The 23,153-nt window shown below is 44.6% G+C and overlaps 1 long non-coding RNA gene across 1 annotated transcript in view; it reads left to right on the top strand.

Annotated features, from left to right (window-relative positions):
* Positions 1–22,717, top strand: part of LOC132231013 (uncharacterized) — a 131,748-nt gene extending 109,031 nt beyond the window's left edge. Inside the window, exons 6-7 of the long non-coding RNA XR_009451971.1 lie at positions 9,487–9,628; positions 19,613–22,717. This is a non-coding gene — a long non-coding RNA (uncharacterized LOC132231013). The remainder of the gene's footprint in view (positions 1–9,486; positions 9,629–19,612) is intronic.
* Positions 22,718–23,153: the final 436 nt, after the last annotated feature.

Here is a 23,153-nt window from a genome sequence, read left to right as displayed (position 1 = left end):
AGTCCCCACCCCCAGTACCCAGCACAGTGCCCACCCCCAGTACCCAGCACAGTCCCCACCCCCAGTACCCAGCACAGTGCCTGGCACATAGTAGTTACTCAAATAAATATCGGTGGAATGAATTACTATTTATTGAATTGAACTCTTGAGTCTTTGGATAATAGTTTATGTATAGGGCAGTGATGGCGAACCTATGACACGCGTGTCAGAGGTGACACACAAACTCATTTTTTTGGTTGATTTTTCTTTGTTAAAAGGCATTTAAATATATAAAATAAATATCGAAAATATTAGTCTTTGTTTTACTATGGTTGCAAATATCAGAAAATTTCTATATGTGACACGGCACCAGAGTTAAGTTAGGGTTTTTCAAAATGCTGACACGCCGAGCTCAAAAGGTTCGCCATCACTGGTACAGGGTGATTACATTAATTATGAGTTAAATCTGGTTTGGTCAATAAAACATTTCACACTGTGCAATCAGTGAAGTAGGAGGGTCTTTTGAAGGTGGAAACTGTAGGGATTAGTGGCCCAGATCAGTAGTTTACAAAACGAAGCTGAATTTTCCAAAGAACTGGCTTTCAGGGGTTTTGCTCCAGTGGGTCTGAGGTGATGCTGAAGTGCCTGGGTCTTTTATCTGGGGGTGGCAAGGATGAGTCCCTTCATCTTCTCTTCTTTCTTGTCTTTCCCTTGTTCAGCTTGTGCTTGGACACTTGGCGTGGTGGGTGCTTACCACCTCACAAGGCAGGCTGCCCAACCCACTGTAACCACAGCAGCAGCAACGTAATGACGAGGACACCAATACAGTGAGCATATACTGAGCACTCCTTTACACGTTATGGAGTCCAAAGGCTAAGCATTATGTATCCCCGTTTTACAGTGAAAAACAAAACAATACCGAAAACTCAGAGGTTTGGTGGTTTACCCAGTGTCTCAGAGGTGGTGAGGGGCAGGGGATGTACTCAAGCCACCAGGCTAGTCTACCCACCTGCCCTCCCCAAACCCCAATCTGGAGCTGGTCCCTGGCAGGGAGGACAGGGGGCGACTCCTCGGAAGGAGGAAGGAGGAAGGAGGAAGGAGGAGGGGGAGGAGAAGAGCCGGCTGCCAAGTGGCAGGCTCTGCCCAGACTCTGCTGGCTCCGCCCAGCCCTCCAGGGCCTCCCCATAGAAGGTAAACCCGGGCAGGATCCCACGAGGGCTGGCTGGCGGGGCCTGGAGTCCCGGCCGGTTTCAGTTTTTGAAGGGGGGTGGTGGTGGGGGGGCGGGGTGCACTGAGCAAACAAGGGCGGGGAGGAGGTTCTGGAAGCCTTCCCAACAGATAGCAGATTAACTCCCTGCTGCCTGGGAGCCACCCACGTGGGAATGGGCGGGTTACAGGCTCAGGGCCTCCCTGGCAGTCCCGCAGTCTCCGCAGTGGGCGGGCACCCCTGCTCCCAGGCCATCTGAAGCCCAAGAAGGCACCCAAGGGGCGGCCTGGACGCCGCGGCTCCGGTCGCCTCAAGTCCAGTTCAAGTCGGGCTCTCTCTAGGGGGTGTAGGCTGGGCGAAAGGCTGAGGGGGTGCCCCAGCCCCCCGCTTCCAAATATGGGCTTCTCTTCCTGCTCCAGCATGCCGCTCCCTCCCTTACTGGGACATTCCTGTTCCAACGTGTTAGCAGACCTCTTTAAATGTTTGTTTTCTTTCTGAGAAAGAGACTGAAGGACACTGCCAAGACCAACATGAACTCCAAACACAGGGCATTCTCTGTCTGTCCGACACTTGTCTGGACAGACGGACCTGGGACTGAATACTAGTTCTGCCACTTCCCAGCTGGTGACCTTTGTGTAAATTTCCTAATCTCGCTGAGCCTTATTATCCTCATCTATAAAATGGGCATAATGTAGATTAGGTAAATGTAGATTATACATACTAAGCATTTAGTGCCTTCAGTTAATGGCAATTAACATTATCAATTATATTGTTATTTTGAGTGACTAATAATGACACAAGATTATTACTAATGCTGCTGTTGAGCATAAGTGTAAAAAATAGGCTCAATTAAAATTTTTTACTGAGGGAAATAGTTTTATGAGAGGTTAACAAGGAAGGTGAAATAAGACTGGGTCAGGAAGTGTATGCACATGATCTCATTTAAGATTCAAGCAGCTCCATCAGGCAGGTGTTATTATGCCCATTCTGCAGATGAGGAAGTTGAGGTTCCTGGAGGTTAAGTAACTTGCCCAGGTCACACACTGAGCTAGTACCTGGTGTCCCGGTCTCCCTCCTTCATGGTGTCCTTTAAGCCCCAGTCACTTCACCCCTGCCTGCCTCAGTACAGGTACCTCCACCTGCTGGGAACTCCTTTCCTTCCCCAGTTCTCATCATCTTGGAGGAAAACAAGTCAACTCTGGAAACTGGATAAAAGTCACCTCCTCCAGGCAGCTTTCCTGATTTTCTCTCCTTCCCCTTATACAACTAAACCCTCCCTCATTTGTTCTCCTGGTACCTTGAGCAGGTGACTGCTCACCTGTGTGGGTGTGTCTCTCCTCCAGCGAGTGCTCTTCTGAGGCAGGCACTAGACCTGTTTTCATTTGGGAGGTCAGGGTGGTGTTCTGGTGGAGAATACAGGCTTAGAAGCCCACCTGCCCAGACACATCCAGGCCCTGCTACTTACTGCTGTGAGGCTTGACTCAGCGACTTGACCTTTCTCTGCCTCGCTTCCCTTATCCATGAAATGGAGCTAAACAACAAGATCAGCCTCGCGGGGCTGCTGTAAGGACTGAGTGAATTATTGTATACAAAATACTATAAATCTCTAAGCGATAGATATCCAGTGAATGAAGGCAAGGGCTAAGAAGTTCCTGAATTTTGCTAATTCACAGAAAGTGAAACATAAAAAGAATGTTACAGAGTTAAGAACATGGGGTAGATATCAGGATCTGTCTCTTTCTTCATGTGCGGATCTGATCCTGTCTCTTCCTCACTCTGAATTTATTTCTCCTTCTGCATAATGAGAAGTTTGGCTCTCACAGCCAGATGATCTTTGAAGGGTAATATCCAGTAATATTAATGATTATTTCTTTGCCTGTAGGACTTTCACTTGTGTAATGTTCCAAGTTGGAAGTTAAACTCAGAAATTAATGTCTGGTTTGCCACTGGAAGCAAAAAGCTGTACCACTGGTAGATCACTGTACTAACCATGATTGTTGCCAGCTTTTACCGAGCACGGGCTAGTGCCAGGCATTGAGCCAAGTATCATCATTACCCTGTTTATTTTTCCCAGGAAACCTACAAAGAAGTTATTACTGTGATTCGCATTCTACAGATGAGAAAACAGATGCTCGGGGGTTGTTAGTAGTTGAACAGGGAGTAGGATCTTTACTTGTCTGGCTTTATTCCCTACTGCCTGTGAGAATCCCCTTTGGAGCATTCCTGTTCAAATACCTCTGGGGACAAGGAGCCTGTTATCTTTCAAACCAGTTCATTATGAAGCATTCTGAATAGCTCATGACTTTGGACTTGGACTCTAGGCAGACGTGATTTGGGTAGAGGGTTGAGGGAAGGGAAATTATAAATTCCCCCAAGATGTCTCTGCCAGTGTGTTCAGTGGTTAGAGTGTCAGCCCTTGCACTGAAGGGTCTTGGGTTCAACTCCCAGTCAAAGGAAGGTATCAGGTTGATGAATCCCTACCCCATTCCTAGTGTATACAGGGGACAACCAATCGATGTGCCTCTCTCACATTGATGTCTCTGTCTCCCTCCGACCCCCTTCCTCTCTCTCACTTCCATTCTCTATAACAATCAATGGAAAAAATATCCTCAGGTGAAAATTAACAAAAACATGAAATAAAAATAAATAAATTCCCCCGAGGGAAGTCTTCAGGAGCATTGTGCAACAGGTTGGTCAGAAGGCAGAACCTCTCTCCTCACCTACCTGGGCCTGGCCCAGTCCTGCTGGGAATAGAGCTGGGGCGTTAGAGCAGGGCGTGCTAAGATCTTCCCAGACAGTCTAGGTTGGGGTTTAGCCGAATTCAAAGCATCAGAAATTTGTGTCTATAATCACCAGTCAGTTGAGACACATTCCCTGGTGGGGGGGGGGGCGTTTGTTTGGGGTGCAGTGGGTCAGGGAACACATTAACAAACAGTTTGGAGCAAATCAGGACGCAAATTGAAAGGGGAAATTGGCTCCAGGATGACTGGAGCTTGGCTTTGTTCGGTTTGCTCTCTTTCCAAAAATAAATGTCTTGCTTGAATAGCTCCAGAGACTCATCATTCTCAACAGGATAAAGTCCAAACTCCTTGGGGTGGCATTCAAGGCCCTTCACTATCTAGCCCCAACTCACCCTTTTACCTTCTTCTCTAGCCACATGCCCAGCCCAGCCCCAGCAGAGAACTCCACGCAGCTCCTTGAATACTCCAAGCTTGTTCTTGCCTCTATGTCTCTGCATGTGCTGTTTCTTCTGTCCAGAGCACCACAGGCACCACGTCTCAGTGACAGCAATCCTGTTTTCAAACCTGTTGGATTTCCTCTTCCACTTCTGAGACCCTTCCGAATAGTCCCGGCAAAGAGAGAATCTTTGCTGCCTCTGGATTTGCAACTAATCACACAATAAACCAAGGAACATCAAATGGAAATATTGAGAGGGCATTGAGCGGGCCCACAAAGCACTGTGAAAAAAACCACAAAACTCCTAGGGCTGACTATCGATGTAGTTCTGAAAATGTGGCGTAACTACGAAACTAATTTAAGAATGATACAGAATGTGCTCCTTAGTTCAGACAGTTTGTTTGCTGTGTTGATGTTATGCTTGAGTCCAACTACAGGACTGTTAGGGAAACCTCTACAACTTGTTCAGGAAGTTAGCCAGGGTGCGGAAGCCTTCCCTGGGGCATTTTAACATGCCGTTCCATCACAGGTTTCAAGTTTTGGTTTTCACCCAATGTCTTAACATAATTATCAGTACTTCCCCTTTTATTATCAAGAATCCCAGTGTGGAAGATAAATTATATGTCACTCTAGCACTGAACAAGCAAACAAGAGCTTGTTTAGGTGGTGACTTTACTAAGGCTTTGCCATCTATTGGACGCCAGTCCACTTTTGCTGATCCAGCCTCTGTCCTCTCCTCTGTGACAGAATAAATAGCTCCGCCTATACACTCTCATGGCAATGGGTACTTCCCTTCGGTGGCTTTTTTCCTTCTAGGCATTGGGCTTCCTCACTGAGGACCACACTGCATTCAGGGTTCCTCCTTGCACAAGCCCTGCTCATAGTAGGTGCTTAGCAAGAGGTGGTGGAGTGAATTATTTTGGAAAAAAATGTTCCCCAAGGGGTTTTTGTTTTGCTTTATTTTATTTGCAGTTATCAAAAAATAAATAAATAAAGGCTTCATAACTTTATTAACTTAGGTCTTTATACCTGAACACTGAAATGTAGATATGATATGTAAGCCTTAGAAAGGGAAGTGAAGTAATGTTTAGAAAAATGACAAGAAGTGCCCAAACATGATTTTTGATTGTTATGAAATGTTAAGGCTGTATCAAGCCTCTTTGACTAGCCTTTAAATTTGAATAGAGACTTCCTTTGCACTAAATAGAATCAGAACTTTTCTTTCTACTCTCCTGTATTCTTCCTTAAAAATTATGTATTACTATTTTTGAACAAGTACCTTTTTTTTCTTTAGTAAGTATGACATATTAATTAGAAAAGATACAAATGCTGAAACAAAAAAAAATCATTTCCTAAAGCCTTGAGAGATCATTTAAATAAACCCTTTTATTTTGGGGGGACAGGGGGCGGCACATGAAATCTAAGAAACTAACAGAGGCCCAAAGAATTTAAATGATTGAACAGAAGTCTCATAGCTAGTAAGAGGCCAAGTTCATTTGGACCTCATTCTCTGAATCCATGTCTCTTGATCCTTGCACATCAACCCTCTAATTTTTTGGACTGACAAAGAGCTCTGGAGCAGGAGCGCTCTTATCAGACCTGGTGTTAGAATATGAACTCCATGCCTCAACTAGGCTTATGTGGATGCAGTTAATCTATACAGCCCCAAATTCAAAGGAGTCAAGGAGAAAAATTGTACATAAATTAGGGTTTGCAGCAATGGGCTTTGGAGTTAGGCAAACTGGGGTTCAGATCCTGATTTCCCACTTACTTGCTGAGTGACATTGGTCAGGTTACTTAACCTCTCTGAGGCTTAGTTTGCTTATCTTTAAAATGGGAATAACAGTATTTTTCTTGTAGAGTTTGGTGAGGTTTAAAAGAAATAGCATTTCCTAATACTCACCAGTTTCTGGAATCAGTAAACATTCAATAAATTATAGGTATTATTATAATTATATTAATATTTAACATTATATATTATAAAATGTCCTTAAATTATGTATTATCATTATTATTTTTATTACTCTACTACTGAGGCTTGCACTGAAGGAGAACTTATCAATTTCAAGTAGAATCTATGCAGGCAGATCTTTCTGCCCTAACACTTGGATGCTAGTCCCACAAGCAGCTTGACCTAAGAAATCTGCCTCTGCGGAGGTGGTGGTTGAAATCAGAATTGTGTGTAGAAGGGCCTGTGTGACTGGTTCCCCTGGTATCAGACATTTTCCTATGTCCCTAAATTTTTTGATATTGTTTTTTTTTGTTTTGTTTGTTTATTTGTTTTGCTTGGGCTTTGCAAAACTTCCTGCTGGGTAGTTTTAGTCATCCTTCCTACAAGTTTGCAAGAGTCCATTATAATGATTATAAAGCTGGAGGTCATATATAAAAGTACTGATAGGTCAGAAAAAGGCAAAAAGAAGGAAGCTAGGTCCTCATGTTCATTCACTTGAAATATCTGTTACTAGTTCTTTCTTTTATAATTTTTCATGGTTATTTTCTTTTATCTTTTTTTACCCCCCTCCCCACTTCCACAGACATCTATTTACCAATGAACATAGAAGCAACCTTGATACCAAAGAAATCCATTCATTCAAGTATTCACCAACTCATTTGATATATATATTATTTTATTAAATACCTTCATTCTGAGCGTAGACATTCAGATTTCATAAGCTGTTTATGGAGTATGAACAGACCTTGGTTCAAACCTCAGCTTCTCTAGATCCTATAGATTTGATCTTGGGCAGATTAGCAACCTACCCCTCTGAACCAGCTCCTTCTCGCAAGCTCCCTGTCTCAGCCCTGACATCACCACCATCTTCCTGTTCCAGTTCAGAATGTGAGAATTATTTTATTCTCATTAACCATCATCTCTATCATCTCCAACAGTTGTTTATTGATAACCTTCTCTGTCTCATGCTGTCTGCTGGGCACAAGGAGACCTGCCCCCAAGGAGTACACCTGATGGTCAGGTACGCCCATAAACACACAGTGAACGTGTGTAATGATAATAAAAGCCCGCGCCTATTGTACACTTAATTACTGCTAGGAACTATTCCAAGAGCTTTATACGCATTCATTTTTTTTAATCATGCCAATAACCCTAAGAGATAGGTACTATTATATTTTTTAGTTGATAGGTGAGGAGACTGAAACAACAGCGATTAAACACCATGTCCAAGGTCACACAGCTAGTTAGCAGTGGAGAGAGAATGCAACAGCTTTGAAAGTCGCCTTCAAAACCATTGCTATTAACCTTCCATGAACTCTTCTCTGCCTGAGGGCATGATGGCAAGGCTTCAGGGTGCCAGAGGAGGAGCTTCTAACCAGACTGAGCCCTAAAATGTGGGTAGGGGGTAGCCAGAGCAATCCTCCCATCCCCCTTCTACCCCCAGTGTAGGCTCTCACGTGGACCAATCCTTCATTGGTCCCACTCCCTGCTAGTCCATTCTTCCCACTGTGCCACAGTGATCTTTCTAATCAAGCCTGATCACATTACTGCTTTTGTACTTGTGTTCATAAACTACAGGAGAAAGTCTGAGCTCCTAGCTCTCAGATTTGCTCCCAGCCCTTTCATGAACATCTTTTTGGTCCTCTGAAGGCAACATGCTCACTTCTGCCTCGGTCAGTGTCAAATCTGACTCCTTCAGCTCTTCTGGACCCTTCTACACTCAGCTCCTTTCAGGTATGCCTTTCTGGATCCCACAGACAGAGTGAAGTCACACCCCAAATACCCTTAGCTTTTTCCACTGAATTGGAGAAGTTGACTTTTGAATCTGTCTCCTTCATTACACAGTGAGCCCCTTGAGGAGTATTTCCCAGCTCCTAACAGGGCCTGACACTTAGTGAACACTTTGAATGAATGAATGAATGAATGAATGAATAACTAAATGAATGAGTATTGAGAAGGACAAATTTTATGTTTTTTGTTTGTTTTTTTATCTATTGCAGCTCAAAGTACAGTGCTGAGGACATGGACATATTGATCCTCTTCTCACACGTCAATGGGGTACAGTCAGAGCTATGAAAGGGTAAATGCCACCCATATAGTCAGAAACAGATCACGAGAAAAGCCCTGGACAAGTGGTTAGGAGGTCTGGGATTGTTGTCTAGGCCCTATCACTAGTTAGCTGTGTGACCTTCGATAAGGCATTCATGTCTCTGAGCCGCCACTTCCTCAGCTATAATACTGCTGTGAAAAGTTCAAGTGAGCATGGGTGCCGAAGAACTTTTTCACATGCTGGACAGGCTAGTGGCATCAGTGGCATGATTTCTCCAGCTGCTCTGCAAGTATTAGTCCAAGTTGGGTTACTTAGTGCTACTGCAGGCCATGGGGCAGGCCTTTCTACCCTTTCTCCTCTTCTTGGCCTCAGTCCAGGAAGATTTCCATCTGTACCTTGTCTGCAAGCCAGACTCTGAACCTAGAATTTGGAAAAACAGGCAAATTATATTCGTCCAGGTGTATCCTGTCTATATACTGAGCTCTAAGGCTAAGTTTGTTCTCAGAATAAAGTGAGTGAGCGTGTGTGTGCGCGCGCGCGTGCTTGCATTAGGAGGACAGAGTTCAGGATAGTAAAGGTAACTGTAGAGTAGTGGTAAGAGCTCTGAACTTGGCATAGAGTATTTTGGACTTAATTCTACCACTGCCACGTGTTCTGGGTGACAGGTTATCGTAACTTCTTGGGGGCTCCCTCCATCATCTCTAATATGAGCGATGTATTTGACACAGATTCATTGTAAAGATTAAATGAAATACAAAATGTAAGGCAGCTAGCATAGTATCAGTGTGTAGTATATACTGCATAGATGTTTGCTTGTTGATTTTTATTGACTGAAATTGGTTTCTTGAGAAAAGGAAGAAAAAGATGACAAGCATACTAATGATGTCATTGCTTAGAGTAATGAACTAATTGATACTTTCCAAAAAGTAGGGCAAACTAAAGGTGTAATACAGAGATATAATCGAATTGGTAACAGCTAGGGCAGAAATACAAACCACCCCAAATAGCAGGAAAACTAGACACAAAAATAACAAACCCGTTTATACAGTGAGTAATATAAATACATTAAAATAAATAAATGAATGGAGAGTAAAAGGTAACTAGCTTAACTTCTGATATCAGCCAAGACGGATAAGAGGCCTGGATTTACTCTCCCACCTGAAACAACCAAAAAGACCCGACTGTATATCAAACAGTGGTTCTCAGAGCACCAGCTATCTGGAAATGAAGGGCAGCGACCACTGAAAGACAGGAAGCTAGTGAGGTGAGTCCTGCAAGTGACCTGGTTTACCCTCTTGAAAGGGTTTCCAGGCTGTGGCCTGAGGAAGGAATCCAGACAGATCCTGGAAGATCCCTGGGCTGAAGAGAAGAAGCTGAGAGTCCAGAGAGACCACAGCAGAAAGATTCCCAGGGCAGAGTGCGGGAGAGCAGGAGGGCACAGAGTGTTCATGGGTGTGTGCATATGTCCAGACTGATCCAAGTACGCATTTTAAAGATTCACTTTAGCATGTATAAATCATACCTAACTGGTTTGGTCAGTGGATAGAGCATTGGTCTGCTGACTGAAAGGTCCCAGGTTCGATTCTGGTCAAGGACATGTACCTCAGTTGCAGTCTTGATCCCAGGCCTGGTTGGGGCACATGTGGGAGGCAACCAATCTATGCGTCTCTCTCATATTCATGTTTCTGTCTCTCCCTCTTCATTCCTATCAGAAAATATTAAATTCAAGTTAAAGAAAATACTAAACCAAACAGAGAAGGGTATTTATAATGATAAAGTATGCCATTCATAGTGAGGCTATAAGAATTTTGAAAATCCATGCACCAAATTACACAGCAGCAATATTAAAAAAAGCAGAAATTAGATATAAGAAGACATTAACTAAAATAAAATCATGGGATTAAAATTAATCAAGTGGATGAATAATAAATAAATGTAACATATATCTGAACAAGTATAAAAAATGTAATTGGTATATTTCAAATTCTTATGTTTTTTTCAAATGCCCATTTTATACTCATAAAAATGTATCAAAAAGTCCAAAGCTCAAAACTTCCAAAATGTGGAAATATTTATGGTAATATCTTCTTCTTACAAAGCCATAAAACAAGAAATTTATAATAATATTAAAAATAACAGAGATTTATGTACTTCAGTTAATAACTTTTAATTTAGACAGAATTTTTAAAATAGCATCAGTAAAAATATTATGTATTAAAGCCACGAGATCTTGAAAAGGCAGCTTCAGAGAAAAATCTATACTTGATATTTACATCAAGTAAAAAGTCCAGGAGCCAATGGAGCAAACATATGTCTAAAATTTGAAAAAGAGTAGCCAACTACATTGTTGGAAAGCAGAAAGAATAAATTAATAAAGAAAAAGTGAAAAAAATAACTTCGAATATAGGAAAATCAGGACAAATAAATAAAAATTGTTAAAAGACTTGTTCTTTTTAATACAATAGGTGAACCACTGGATCACCAGATCATTGTAAAAGGGGCAGGATGTCTAGAAAAGGCAGTTCCTAAAAGTTAGAAACATGAGGGTAGAACCAAGAAGCATTAAATTAAAATAAATAAATGAAGCACTTCTTCGCAAAGAAATTCTCTGAAAATCTGGATGAAATAGATAACTTGTGGGAAAGTGCAACTTACCAAAGAAGAGCCTAAAAGATATAAGAAGCTAAAGAGATTGATTTGTATAGGAGAAATAGAGAAAGTAGTCAAGGATGTACTCCCTTCGCCCATTTTTCTTAGGCTTCCTTGCACTAGGAAATTCTACAACACTTTAAATACTACTTAACCTGTCAGGTCTAGAATAAATTTTTAAAAAACCATCAAGTTTTTTTCTTTTTTAAGAAGTGAGAATTCACTGATGTAAAATCTAACAAAGATTGCACAAAAGATGGTTAGTACTGATTCAAAATTCTAAATAAAATATTAACAAACAGAATGGAGAAACACATTAGCAGAATAACAACACATCATGATCAAGTTTGGGTTTAATCCAATTCAAGGATGATTCAATATAATTTACTGTATTAGTATATATAAGAGGAAAACCCACATAATCATCACCATAGATACTGAAGAAGCATTTTACAAATTTCAACAGTTACTTTTTATTTTTAGAAAGCCAATGAAATAAGGATATTTGAATATTCCACATGTGTTTAAAACCTGTCTCAATCCAAAAGCTAACAGTATGGTAAATGAAGAAATTCTAGTCCTGTGTTGACCAATATGATAATCACTATCCACAAAGTAGCTATTTACATTTAAATTAATTAAAACTAATAAAATTCCTCAGTCTTCATAGCCACATTGCAACAGTCCAAGAGCCTCATGTGGCTAGACTTTGTATTAGAGGTAGTCTCACTAAAAAATGCTCACTCTCAACAGCTACACTATACTAGATGTGTTAGTGCAAAAAGAGTAATAAATAATGTGAGATATAAATATTTGAAAGGAGAAAATAAAACAATCGCAGTTGGCAGATAATATGGTCGTATACCTGGTAAAACGAACAGAATCAGCTAAAAGCCACCATAAATAAATAGATTATTCAGTAAGGAAGTGGCATATAAAAATAATATATAGAAATCAATAGTTGTTACATATATAAATCACAAATAGCTAGAATGGCCAGGATAACAGGAAAAAAAATCCATTCACAACATTAATCAAATTATTAAATACCTAAGTGTAGACTCTATAAAAAACAATCAGCTAAATATGAAGAAAACTACCTAACTAACTAAATAAATAAATATGAAGTAAACTTAAAAACACTCCTAAATATCACAAAGCAAACTTAAATAAGAAAGTATATTGCATTTTTGTGTAAGAAGCTGCAATCTCATAAATATATCAATTTTTATAAGCTCAATAAAAAGTCTAGACAAGTATTGGAGGGTGGCAACCTCTACCAGATAGTAACATATAACAAAGCATCAAAGATGTAAACAACTTGATATTAGTGCTTGAGTTGGTATAGTCTAATAGAACAGAAGGAGTCCAACAATTGGCTCATACTCTATGATGATTAAATTTATGATGAAAGTGACATCTGATATCTCTGGGGAAAAGATTAATCATTAAATGGTGTTGGGGGGAAATGAGTAGTGTTCTAATTATTATTACTGCATAACAAACCCCCCAAATTAATGGTTTCAAACTACATTTATAGTGCTCACAAATTCCGAGTGTTGGGATTTCTGGAAAGCCTCGGCTGGGCAGGTCTCATTTGGTGGTGGTGGTGAGGGGGGCGGGATCCTCATAAAATTGTGATCAGATGTTAGCGGAGGCAGTAGTTATGTGAAGGCCTGATTGGGACTGGAGAATCATTTCACGGTGGCTCTATGACTTGACTGGGCTGTTGGTAATGAACCTGTTTGCTGAGGTCTTTTAGTTCCTTCCACATAAAGGATCATGGGGGCTCATTTTCCTTAGAGTGAGCAATCCGAGAGGCCAAGGTAGAAGAGGCAATACCCTTAGTGATCAGCCTCAGAAGGCACAGGCTGCCACTACCACAATATTCTCTTGGTCAAGGCAGTTACACAGGTCTACCAGTTTCACCTCTCTCTGAAGGAGTGTCCATGTTACATTGTCAGAAGAAAATGTGGGATGGGATATATATTGGTATGACAATCTTTGGAAAACACAAAACACCATAGGTAGACATCTGGTTATGCAAATTTTAAATATTAAAATAAGTACCAAATGTCTTCTAATATACAAAATGAATTCATAACTATAGAAAGAAAATACAGGAAAGAAAATTCCTTTGCAATCTGAGAATTAATGTAAATTTAATTGACATTCATTACAACTAATAAAATTAAAATTTTAACTCCTCAGTCTCAATGCCACATCTGAAGGGGCCGATAGCCACTGTGGCTGAGATTCAGAAGGTGAGGAATGAGTGGAAGGGGGCTGAGTGGGCTGAGCAGGGGGAAGAGCATGTGCAAAGCTGCCAGGAATGGAAAGAATGCCAAAATGGCTGGGGCTCTGATGTCAAGGGGAAGAGCGTGCAAAGTGGGGTGAGGAGGTAGAGCAAGCAGGATCACCAGGGCTTTGAGGAATTTGGAAGGATGCGATCAGATTTAGGTATTAGCAGGATGGCTTTGACAGCTGAACAGGGAAATGAATGGGAGGAAGTGAAGGAGGCAGGAGACCAGGCCAAAGGTATAGAGTAGAAAGATGGTGCCAGGCCTGTAGCCCTCTGCAGCAACCCTCTCCCCAATGTCTGTGGGTCAAATCACCCTTTTCGAACTAGGTTCAGCTCCAGAGGGCACTTCCAGAAAGCCTACAGTGAATTCGAGATTCTTAAACTGAGCCTGAGCACAAGGTGGGGAGGGAGTTTAAGGCCAAACGAAGGGGATGATCCAAAGCCCCCTGGCTATTTAGCTTGGAGACTCAGAAACCAGAAATCATCCTAGCTGCCCTCACTGTGAATGAGGGAGCTGCTAGCTCAGAGACCACACCATTCCTGGGGAAGCCCATGGAGTGGAGGCTGCAGGGGTCCGGGCTTTCCGAAGGAGTCAACAAGACTTATTTCTTTGGAAGAAGTGCAGACTCTTTCTCCACTTCTTTTTATAAAGGCATCAATCATTTGAGTCACTTGAGAAAAAAGCTGTTTTCAGCGAGAAGATTTCTGTGGGCTCCTGAGTAGGAGTTGGGGCGGCTGCTGTGGGAACGGCAGAACATATGGTGGTCTGTTGTGAATGCGATCTGTTTTTTGTGTTGTTGTTAAACTGACTCTCCTTAGCATTGGGCCTGTTATGTAAGAGCACGAGGGTCCATATGGTTTGTTGCATAAGAAGCCAAAGAGGAACATGGTTTTCTGTTGCCCTGCAGCTAGTCCAATTGTAAGTTTGGAAAAACATGTGACCACAGTGTGACACTTGGGCAATGTAGTCAAGTCGTCCTGGATTTGAATATCAGTTCTACCACGGGTTAGCTGTGTGACCTTGAGCAAGTGACCTAACCTCTCTGAATTGTAAACTCAGAGACTTGATTTTCTTTCATATGAGGTGGAGGAAACAGTACCAATTTCAACGAACTACAAATTATTGACTATCCAGAATGCTCAGTTCTGGATGCTATGTATATGTTATTCTGTTTAAACCTCATAGAACCCCCTGGAAGGAGCTGTATGATCATGTTTCAGATGAGAAAACTGAGGAGCAAAGTGATGGAATGGCTTCCTTCTAAGTGAATAAAAAATCTGATGAACAGAATAAACTGATGAATATAATAGAATCAGGGGCATAGAAAGGGAGTGGACTGACAATTCTTGGGGGGAAAGGGGTGTGGGGTGTGCGGGAAGAGGCTGGACAAAAATTGTACAGCTATGGATGAGGACAGTGGTGGGGTGGGTAAGGGCCGAGGGTGGGGTGGGAACCGGATGGAGGGGAGCTATGGGGAGAAAAAAGAAGCACAACTGTAATAATCTGAACAATAAAGATTTAATTTTTAAAAAAAGAAGCCGTGGAGCTAAGGTTCACATGGATGTTCTGCAAAGAGGAGCCCTGGCGTTGACACTGATTATAAAGCCGGCAAACTACTAGGCATGGAGAGGGCACCTGATACACAGGAACCTAGACTGTAAGCTTCCCGAGGCAAGCCATTTGGGGGATTTTGTTCAGTGCTAAGGTTTTAGCACTGAAAACAGTGCTTGGTGCAGAGTAGGCATCCGATGATAAATTCTGACTAAGTGAATGGATTTCGTATTTATGGCAGAGTTGTCAGCTCTGGAGGCAGACATGGGTGGGTTTGACTCAGCTCTGCCATTCACTAGCTGTGACCACAGGCAAGCCATCTAGCCAGTTCATATTTTGGCACAATATTCTAGTCTGTGTATAGGGGTTAATGTTAATTCCTCAGTAACTGCCCCTTTATCTGTCTTCCAGGCACACAAACAAACCTTCTGTCCCAGGCTTATTCATTTGTCCTCTGCCCTATTTAAAACAGAGCAAAAGCCAGGACATAACACTACAACAACAAACTCACCTGTGCTATCTGGAGTTCAGGCAAGACATGCAAACATATGCCAAGATTAATGTGTTATCTCTATCAGAGGGCTTTGCACTGCAGCAGGTGTGTTCTTGAAGTGTGGTAATTGAACCCATGCGTAATTGCCTAGTGGTGGAATTACAGCCAAACTAGAGGACATTCATTCCAAGAAGTGTTCTCAGGGAAAGGGAGGTCACGATCAATGAGTGATATCTGTATAGGGATGGAAGGGACTGTGGCAACTTGAATGCCATTCTGGACTAAATCACCCCATATTCTATAATTGGGGAGACTGCATTCCTGGAAGGAAAGTGACTTGCTTAAAATTAAATAACTAATAGTTATCAGGAGAAGCATTCGATCCCCAGTGGGTTTGATTCAGAGACCAGTGCTCTTGCCCTAATCTAACCGACAGGTTTGAGACAGACGTCTCCAAAAGAAAAGGAAAGGGAAACAGCCAACATTTATGGAGCAAGTACCCTGGGCTGGACACTCAGGGAAACTCTTTGTAAACATTTTCTTTTCTCCTCATAATCGCCCTATGAAGTGAGCAACCTTGTCCTCCAATTTCACAGATGAGGACAGAGTCTCAGGGCCATGATGTAACTTACCTCATATCCCAGAACTGGAGAGAAGCCTGACCTCTACCCCACGCCCACCAATGATTTGAACCTACACTCTAGGGTTCGATAGTCGTCCACTCCACAGATTCAAGAGTTAAGCATTTCTGCTGTCCCACCTGCAGAACTAGCTGTGAAGCTTTGAGCAGGAGACTTAGCCTCTCTGTGCCTTTGATTTTTCACCCCTAAGTAAAAACAATCATACATTCCAAAAAAATGTTGTGGGGATTAAATAAGCTCACGCATGTAAAAATGATGACTACAGAGCCTGGCCCACAGTAAGTGCTGATTCGAGTTAGTTACAGACACACCAATCCCGCACACGCAGCCACCCTCCTGCCCCCTGAGAAGGCAGAGGGGCTGGGATGGCCACGCGGAGCTTTGGGGGTGGGGGTGGGGGTCACAGCCAGCCCTGGCCTCCCAGGGCCTTCTGTCTTTGCGCAGTGTTTGGCACCTGGCCCAGGACTGAGGAGTCCCCATTCCTCTCCTGTCAACTCAGCAGAACAAACTGTTTCAAGGGAAGGTGGTTCCCCTTGAGAAAATGTTCCCGCACACCCTGGAGCTCTTGCCCTGCACGTTGCAGCCATCTGCCCGACAGGGCCTGGGCCCCACCCAGCACAACCAGCACCCTGCTGAGTCACCGAAGGTAGTATGTGGTCTGAACAGCTGGTGCTTTACAGCACAGCGCCCTTTGCCCGGGTGATGGCTTTTAACCAACTTCATCTCTTGGTGCCTCGGTTTCACATTCTTTAATAGCACGGGCTGGTGATGTCTGGTCAGTATTTGAAGGGAGGTTGGGAGAGACCACTGGAGACACTGCTGCCCTCCCTCACTTCCTACGCCTTCCTCAGCATTTGGCTCTCTGTGTGCTTCACCCCACCCCCCTCAGTCCTTGATATGGTCCCTACCGTAAGTCTAAGTGACAAGACCCCGACAACAGCAAGAGCACCCTTTCCTTGCTCCCTTCTTGCCACTGCTTCCTCTTCATTTTCCTCCTCTCATTCCTTTTCACTCTCTTTTGGCGGGTCCTTCCCCTGTGCAGTCCTAAAATGCTGCAATTTCTTCAAGATTTAGATCCAACCTCCTTCCTCCTCACTCCACACACCCTCAAGTGCTCTGACCCTGGCCTCAGGTACAATCCCCGTGTTCTGGTCAAAGGCTCGGGCTCTGTCCTGGAACTGCCCCTGGCACACAGACCGCCTCTCCAGCTTCCCCCGGCTTCTCCTCCTGCTGGCTGCCAGCTCCAGCAGGCTCACAGGCCCCGCACTGCACTTGCATGCTCCTCATCCTCACCACACCCTGTGATCCGGTCTCAGAATTGCACCGCCATTCATTCAGTACATGTACAGTGAGCACCTTCAGGCACCAGGTCCTGTTCTAGGTGTGAAGGGGACAGCAGGGAACAGAACCAAGTTCCTGCTGTCACAGCATTTACATCCCCTTTGCCAAGACGTCCCACGACCTGGGACTCCTCACAGCTCTCTTCCTCGCCCTGCATGTGCAGTGGGACACCAAGTCCTGTCAGTTCTGCTTGGTGATATAACTTGATTTGGTCCCCCCATTCTGTTGCCATAGTTCAGGCAACTGCTTCTGACTTGGTCTGCCTGCCCCCAGTCTTGCCCCTCCGATCCTCTCTACGCTGTGGCCAGAGCCCTGTTATAGAAGCACAATGCTGGTTATGCTGCTCCTTTGCTCAGCACCTCCAGGCTCCCTTCTATGACCTCAAGGACGAGGTCCACTTGGCTGGTTAAATGTGAGTCAGTCCCTAGGGGTCACTGGAGAAAGAGAACCAACAGGAGACTAGGGATCTTTCTGTCTGTCTGTCTCTCTATCATCTATCTGTCTATCGGGAGATTTATTTAAAGGAATCGGCTCCTGTGATTGTGGGGTCTGGCTAAGCAAGTCCCCAAAGTGTAGGCAGCCCGGTGTGCCTGTCCTTCTTCCTTAGGGAAATCTCCACTTTGCTAAAGGGCTTGGATGAGGCCCATGCAGATAACTGAAGATAATCCCTACTTAAAGTCAACTGATTGTGGACGTTAACCACATCTGCAGAATACCTTCACAGCAACACCGAGATTAGTGTCTGGATACCTGGGAACTATGGTCTAGCCAAGTTGACACACAAAACCACCCATCACAACGTGATACTTTTGGACCTGGTCCATGCTCATCTCCCTCACCTCTTTTCTTTCTTCTCTTCCCCTCTCGCAGTCTCGGCTCTGTCACCCCTCGCTCTGTGCCAGCTGGCCTCCTGCCACCTGTCCTCGCATGAGCCTGGAATCTTCCCCACCCCTTTCCTAGAGAACTCCTGTTGTCTCTACAACCACTCAGGTGCTGCCTACTCAGGAAGCCTTCCCTGTCCCCACCCCTGCCCAAGCCCGGCCCTGGGCACTAGGATCGCTGCCTCTGAGTCTCAAACCCCCACTGTTCCCATGAGATAGAAACTGTCTGGTGGCCACATGGTCGGCCCCACTAGCATGCAAACAGGTTTTGGACAAGAACTGAGTAACTGTCATTTTCTATCAAATCACCCCTAGTCCCCATATGGCACAAATCCCAATCAGGGATTATTTATTTACTTGTGTATAAACCCTCTCCCGCCTTAGAATATAAGCTCCATGGAAGTGGGAAATCATGCCTGTTCCCAGGACCTAACTGTGCCCGGCACATAGTAGATGTTCAATAAACATGTACTAAGGGAATGAATTCATATTTGTTTGAATGAGTTGAACAATAAATACTTCAGTGCTAGGCACTATTTTGGAGGCTGGAAATATAATTATCGATGGGAATGGAGCTTAACATTTTAAAGAGGGGAGACAAACAGCACTAAGTAAACATAAAAAATCAGGACAGGGAAAACAAAAATGTGATATGACCGGGTGAGTACATGAAGGGATGAGTGAATGAATGAATGGCTGGAATGTATGTAAATATACATCTCGCACTTACTGAAGGGGAAGTACCACAGTGGGAGAGGGGTGGGACGTGGTGGCTTTGGAGTAGGAATTAGAAAGGCCTGACTCTGTTCTTTGCTGGTGGTGTGTATCTGGGTAAATGATCTAGTGCCTTAGAACCTAGGGTCCCACATTTGTGATAATGGGGGTATAGCCTCTGCTTTGTTTCTCACGGGCTATCATCCATGAGAAGTCAAACAGTAAAGAATTTAGTAACTGTGAAATTCACAAATCATAAGGGTCATTGTTATTGATATTGCAGTTGTTGCAACCAGAGCACTTGAGTGCTGCAAGTTCATTGCATTGTTTAGTTGGAGAGAGGCAGAAAGGCATTTTGGCAGGAGACAGACCTGGGTATATTTCAGTTCTATTTCAGCCACTTAATGGTGAGCCATGTGACCTTGAATATGAATTATTTCACCTTTCTGGGCCTCAGTTTCCTGGTCTGTGAAAATGGGGAGAACATTGATACCATTTATAGACTGTTGCCAGGTTTAAACAAGACAGTTCATGCCAAGTGCCTGGCGCAGGGTTAAGCACCTACGAAGGGCTCAGCTAATATTAGCTATTAACAGTCATTCTGTCAATCACTAGTGGCTGCTCATAAATGGAGCCATTCATGGTGCAGTTTCTCAAGTCTCCCTTTTCTTCCAGGAAACTTCCCGAGTATTTATGTACCAACACCTGTGATTATGCAAAGCTTCGTTTAAAACCACAGTCCATGTTCACATCCAGAACATAAACCGAGGACTTGCTGTTCCATGCCCTCCCTCCCAACTTTCCAAAAGAATATCTTCTCAACATAAAGAGAGATGCACTCTTTGTTTCTGTGGAAAACAAGTGCTCCTGGTTATATGATCACATACCCCTGAAACGGTTACGTTTCTTCATGTGCTGCATTTTAGAAGGCCCATAAAAGAGTTCTTGTCGAGAGAAAACACAGCTGGTGCCCAATTAGAGAGGTGATCAAGACTAATTGACCGCGAGAGCTCATAATGAAGCCAGACCCCACGCTGCCGAGAGAGAGAGACTGCGGCTGGGGATGGAGGTGGCACCACTCGATCACGCAAAGGCCATGACTGAGAGGAGTGGATGGTTTATTCCGGGAGGCAGAGTTGGTCATGTGGTGACCCCTGAATTGAAGGTTTAAAGGCTGGTTCTGCAAGGCTGACACCTGACTCTGGCTCACTCCCTTCTGTGGGGACCCTCAGCTCTCAAACCTCTATTCAGGCATCAGCTCCTATCTTGTCTGTCATCACTGGCCCTGGGAGATTTCCAGAGGGGAAGATGACTATCATCTTCAGGAAGACCTCCAGGATGTGTCTGTACTTCTGTCCTCACAGCCCTCTTCAGACAGTGGATGTCTTCCTTACCCCTTCCCTCCCAAACATCACACTGTCACCCCTCCTGGCCCATGGCTGCTGCTTTTGTGTCTTCTTCCCACTCTGCCCTCTACAACCCCAAGACACTGTGTTGCACCCAAGATGCTCCGCTTAAAACCTGGCTGCTCTGTGTGCCTCTGTCTCAGACCATAGGTGGAACCTGTATTCCTCACTCTCTCTGTGGAGATGGGTTTTGCTTTTCCATAGCCCCCATGCCTCAGGGCCAAAAGGCAGGATCAAGTTTCTTCTTTTGCCTCCCAGTGCTACTCCCAATAGCCCCCTGGCCATTGGATGTTTGCACCCCAATCTGCCTGTTTGTGGTCATCTGTGACTTAAGTGACTCTTCTACATCTGGTCTTTCTCCAGCTTCCTGTGGCATACAGGGCAGTGGGCTTCTACAGACACTTTTCTCTGAGGTCTTCCATTTTATATTTGCATGTTTGACTATTTAAAAAAGCACACTTTATTTCCAAAGCTCATCTCCTGGCAAAAAGTATAGCCCAGGAAGTTGCAAAATACTTAACTGGAGGCTGGTTATATCCTTCCATGAACCCCCATTGTCCCAGAGGAATGAAAACATGGCTCCATCGGTCAGACCTTTGACCTCCCCAGTTCCAGGGACCTTCACCTTGACTGCATGCCAGCCACCCCACTCAGAGCCACACCTGGCTCTTATCTCGGCTGGCTTCTGCTCCACCCATGAAATCTCAAACCACAGGGTCTCACTCTCCAGCCCTCCCTCTTATCTCTCCAGAGCTTTCACCAAGCTGGTCTTGGACCTCCTCCTAAGTTCCAGGCTCTGGATCCCTCCCTCCTTTCTTCCCAGCCTCTCAGACCTCCTGGGATTCTCACTCTTGCCCTGCCTCTTCTGCCACATGGATGGAGGGACAAATAGCAAGAGCAAGAAAGAAACATTTGTGTCTGTAAGCCACTTAGACATTTTTAAAAAATTTTCTGCAGCATGACCTGGCTCTTCCTACTGAGGTACCTGCCCCCTTGGTGGGCGAGAAGATGAAAGGTCATGTGAGTAGAGCGCAGGCCCAGTGTCAGGCCCATAATAATCTCTCCAGAAATACTAGCTATTACTCTCACCACCAAAATTCACAGGGCCCGTGGCACTGCCTTGTAATGTATGTAATGTATCTACACATCCCCAGTTGGATCACTCTCCTTCTGTACAATAGCGATTCCAAACTTTATCCATCATCTTCCCACCAAACCCTCAGCCTTCGTGAAAAAGATAGAAGTGATCAGGTGGGAACTTTCTCAGTAAGTTTTCTCCAAACCTGCAAGTTTCAGTTTCCCTCCCGTCTTAGAGGAAGTTGGGTTCTATCACCTGACCACAAGTATTGAAGGGCAGAAGTATCAGTGACTTCTAAGACTGGGAAAAGCTGAGCATTCATTCATTCCTCCATCCATTCATCCATTATAAATACCAAGTAGGAGGGGGTCTGGGGCTTTGAGAAGTGTGATTTGAAGATGAGGAAAAATTGAGACCTAAAGGGATAGCCAGGCTAGACCTATTTTTTTGTTTTTCCCAGATCGGCACTTTCTGTGCTCTCTTGCCTACCTACCCAGGTACATCCGGTGGCCAAAGGGAGGAAGTGGGAGGACTGGCACTCACAAACCAGGCCTACCTGCCTCTACCCTGAGCATATGGAGGAAGAAAAGAGGTCGGTGAGGCATCTGTAAAAAGCCTGAGGAAGGGACTGCCCTTGTCGAAGCTCCATCCATTCTCCCGGGCTACATGAGTGGCTGACACACAAAGAAAGAACTGCACGCTTCTCCCACCTCCAGGCAGGATTCCCTGGGACCCCAGACAGACAGGCAGGCAGGCAGGAAGACAGACAGTGCTGTTTCTCCTCCTGATACAGCATCCTGGGCAGCTGAGGCTGACTCAGCCTCTGCACCCTCCCAGTGGGTGGGGTAGACAGTACGCCTAGTCCGCTGGGTGGACGTGGTAGGTGGTACCCAGAGTAAAGTCGCAGACATCTGCAGACACAGAGAACTTTGATTCCCCCGCAACTTAGGGACATTTGCAGCGCTCCCTCCTTTACCTGTCGTCACTCAGCCGCACCAGCTGGTTCCAAACTCAAACAGCCATCGGCCCAGTCCCTGGGCGAATGGGATGGGAAGTCCTTGGTGGCGCAGCACATCGTGGCTGAAAGGGCCTTAGGGACTAGCTGTCACTCCCCTGGAGGATGACAGGACCGTCCACCCATTCCAGGGAGACCCAGGTCCTGGCGCGGGGTCCAAAGAGCCTAAAGAGCTGGCAACTCAGATCCAGAGCAACTTGCTTGTTAAGGACACAGGTCATGGCCGCCAGGCATAGGTGAAAGAAAGTGTTTAGCGTGTAATATTAAAGTGTTTGCCTTTATACCCGTGCAGCGCTAAAGTATGATTATACACACATGTAGTTGCATACGTTTACCTTTACACAAAGCCACTGCAGCCCTCCCTGCCCACATCCCCTCTGGGTCTGTTTCCTCATCCTTACAGTGCAGGTCACAGTACCACCCACACCCCTCCCCTCCGCCGGGCCTCCGTGCCCCCTGAACTCTCTAGGGGATCCGACCACTTCCACATTTACCAAGCGGGGAGGCTCCTGTGTGCAACCCACGTGGCATCCGCATCTGCTGGTGTTGCACTGAGGCGTTTCACTGTTCTCCACTGTGAGCTGCCACCAGGTTCCCCGTCCATCTCCTGTCCACCGCTCTCCAGCTGGAAACACCTTGTCTGGTGCTGTTTCCAGAACAAGGTGAGCCCTGACTTCTAGCACATGGAGGGCTGTATGCTTCAAAAGTACCCCCTTC

This window comes from Myotis daubentonii, chromosome 3 (assembly GCF_963259705.1).
Source record: "Myotis daubentonii chromosome 3, mMyoDau2.1, whole genome shotgun sequence".
In the NCBI taxonomy this organism is placed as follows: Eukaryota; Metazoa; Chordata; class Mammalia; order Chiroptera; family Vespertilionidae; genus Myotis; species Myotis daubentonii.
The sequence above is the reverse complement of the archived record's forward strand: the minus strand, read 5'-3'. Positions and strand labels throughout refer to the sequence as shown.